The sequence below is a fragment of the Castor canadensis genome, chromosome 14 (genome assembly GCF_047511655.1).
Source record: "Castor canadensis chromosome 14, mCasCan1.hap1v2, whole genome shotgun sequence".
NCBI lineage: Eukaryota > Metazoa > Chordata > Mammalia > Rodentia > Castoridae > Castor > Castor canadensis.
In genome coordinates, this window is record NC_133399.1 from 103,608,701 (window position 1) to 103,612,391 (window position 3,691).

The 3,691-nt window shown below is 37.7% G+C and overlaps 1 pseudogene; it reads left to right on the forward strand.

Annotated features, from left to right (window-relative positions):
• The first annotated feature begins 2,204 nt into the window (after window positions 1-2,204).
• Window positions 2,205-2,791, forward strand: LOC109677698 (golgin-45 pseudogene; annotated as a pseudogene).
• Window positions 2,792-3,691: the final 900 nt, after the last annotated feature.

Below are 3,691 nucleotides of genomic sequence, written 5' to 3' on the forward strand. Positions count from 1 at the left end.
CCAAAAAAGTATTTCTCAAACCATATGTGTTGAAGGACTATTTCCCCCAACCAATCACAGATGAGTATTTTATAAAATACAATAAAAAGAGGTATCAGAAAAATTAAAAATCGGACATAAATATGCAATACCATTTTTATCATTACATTCAGCAGGCATCATCTTGTCTTGTCAAGTACTACGAAAAGTTTCTAAATGCTTACTCAGTTTCTGTGATTATCTCTTTGTGTCTTTCAAATCTGTGTAAATATGGGCTTGCAGAACTTTTTAATGTGAGTATATGACGATAACCTCCAATCTAGCCTTAATATTATCCTGAACTCCAGAATAGAGATAGCCAATTACCATTATTTCCTAGAGTATAGTATATAAAGTTGTCAGAACTACAGAATTAGCAAATATGGAATCATTGCTCCCAGGGGAATAGAGTCAGGTTTTTGTAAGCCTATGTTTGATAATAACATTTTAATCTACTGATCAATACATAACCTTGCTTTATGTGTGTGTATTTTTAAAGACGCCTTATTTAACACATACTGTTGGCTTATTAATATTGAATTCATGGCCTCCAGCACTATGTTTCATGCCTGAATGAAGCTCATCTAGCAGACGGATTTTCTCCATAAAGATCATGGCAGCCTAATCACAATTAGCAATACCAGAGTGTACTTCAGCACTACATTTGGAGGGTATTTTAAATAACAAACTCACCAACAAGAAAAAAACACAAACATTAAAATATGTAGCAGTAAATAGGCCCACAAAAGACAACTATTTACAGTATAAGGACTGGAACAAGAAGGCAAAATGTTGTATTGGGTCTCAGCTGAGAACATGTTTATAAGGCAAATTGGTTACAAGTAAATTTTAGCGAAAAAGTAAACTCACAAAAATTCACAAATATGGAATCCATAAAAAATGAGAACTGAGAGAACTGATAGTGTGTGTGTGTGTGTGTGTGTGTGTGTGTGTGTGTGCAGGTGGTCTGCTGCTCCATACTTCTCTTTGGATGCTGAATAAGACTCTGAATTTTACCATCTCAAAACAAAATTCTGATTATCTTACACCAAATCTGTTCTCGAATTTTCTCATCTTGATAAATGGTAACTTACTGTTGTCAAGACCAAAAATCTTAGAGTTTCTTTATTTTGTGCCCAAAATAAATGAAAGCTTTGATAACTTTTCACACACCTATCTGGGATGGGTACAATTGTTCCTTGCTGGTCTTAATGCAATAGCCTGCTCTACTCTCTATGCTAAATTAAGCAAACAGAATGCTCTTTAGAAGACACACTGCATTTCATGTTTCCAAACACTTCTTTTTATTTTTACATTTTAACATTTCTGAGATCAGCATGCGAGTTACAAACAACAAAAAAAAGAAAGCTCAGTACCACAGTTTAAATGGTAACTTTTTTCTTTCCAGTGATACATAAAATGAGGATAAATATTAAAATTTAAGGTATCTTAGAGGCAATTTTGTCACTTCTCTGCTCAAAAACCTGCAGTGTCTTCCCACTTCATTCAGAGTAAAGTTATATTGGAGCCTCCAAGACCCTACCTGAGCCCTCTGCCTCCACTTCTCCCACCTCATCTGCTAACTTCTGTCCCTTTGCGCACCAGACTCCATCCTCACTGGTCTTCCTTCTGGTCCTCAAACCAGACATCTGTGCTCCTGCTGCAAGGACATTACCATAACCCTATCCTTCCATCACTTTTGTGCCTCATAGCTATTCCCTTACTTCCTTGTCATTCCTAGCCACCTTCTCAGTGAGTTTTCCCTCTGTTGTTCCTCTCTGCTTTATTTTTCAACATAGAACATCACACTGACTGACAGAACACGTATGTTCATTGCTTTCCTCCAAAGAAACTACAAGCCTTTTAAATCTGAGCAGTGACCTCCAGAAGGTTAAGAAAAGGTGGACTTCAATGACTTAATATTTTATTATCAGTTAACTTTGCAAGCTGTGTACCCCCATCTCCAGGCTCTTAAGAGCTTATTGCTTAGGTAATTTAGTAAAAGATACATGTAGAGGAAAGAACTAGAGTTTGATGTCCAGAAAGACACCATGGTTGGCTTTGGAATGGCAGAAGACCATGCGAAGTTAACTTGGTGATATGCAGACTGAAATAGGGAGACTGAGAATCTTAGAGGTTCTTCAGTAGCAGTCTTGGAGTTCATTTTCATTACTTAAGAGGAAAAAATGATTACATTAAAAAGTTTAGAAAGAAAAGTCATCCTTACTTCAATTCCAATCTGAGAGTAAGGAGATGGGTTGAAAACTGAGGATCCACCAAAATCTGTCAAAGTCACCTTCCAAGTCTAACCTATAAGCAACACATCCTTCAAGGTTCATGGAAGAAAGTATTTCCCTCAGAGAGCCCCGGACTTCTTCAGCTAGGGAAAATTCTCACTGAAAATGCAGTGGAAACTGAACTGCGACAATATTTGTTCCCAAGCTGCTATAACTCACAATATCCACCACAAAAACTCAAAGGTTGTGTCCATGGGATATCATACAGGAGAGTTCTTTGGTCAATTGGAGGGAGTTACAGAACCTAGGAAGGAACTCTCAGAGTAAAGAATGTATTGTGAGAACTCAAGAACTCTGAAAGATTACTATAAGACAAAGAAGGACTTTCAAACCATCTCCCAGCATAAAAAGTTGTCAATGTCTTCCACTGGAGGTAATCTTCACATCACTCCAAAAGTCTAGCACATCAGAAGAGTCAACACATTTTACAAAGTGAAGCCTTGTGTAGAAACAGGCTCAGCTTCTCGACAAGTTAGAATGTGTGTCACACAATAGAATACATGGCAAGGGAGATCCTCACAAGCAGGGCAAAGGCAAATGAGTTAACAACTCCAAAGCAGCTGCATGGCATCAAAACTGTCATATGCAAAGTGCTGTACAGGAAAGGACTGGCACTCAAACATTTTTGGAGGAACTCTTGGTTTCCTTACAGTGGGGAAGAGAACAAACTTCCCCCTACACAAAACCCCACAGCACAGCAGGACCTGCACTAACAAATCACAAAGTTGGCAAAAGCAATAAATTCTCATCTGGGAAATGTTGTCATTGGCTGTCAAAAAAGATTCCACCAACAGTTGAATTGTGAGGTAGCGCAGCCAAGAAAATGGCCAAAAAAGATTCCTTTTGGATCCAGTTACTTGTGTAGAAAGCTCACCTGACAATCCATTTTCTGAATTTCGTCAATCATGTTACTTGCTACAATGAAAACACTGGATGATTCCATACCTATACTACATATAAAAATACGACTTTGGGTTGTTGCAGTCATTACCAAGGAGAATCTATTGGCATCTAACATTCAGTAGGTTAGAGGTAGGCTTTTTACCCAAGAGCCATTATTATTTGGGAGCTGGGGTTCTTATAATGCTGGAAGTAACTCACTTCCTCTTTATGTGATGTATAGCTGCAAAGATATCTCATGTACTAGACTCCAGATTACTCTTTTTTAATAAATATCTTAAGGCAAGGGATTAAAAAAAGAAAAAGGAAGACAGAGTATGCTCTTGAGGGTTCCACTGTGACAATGTTCACGTTATTACACTGGGCTTTTTGTTGCTTGAATGACAGGATAAAATCATGAAGGCTGTTGTCTGACAGATTTTCTGTCTAACTGGATGTCTCTGTCACCTATTTGTTCATGTTTCTTATCTTGGTAT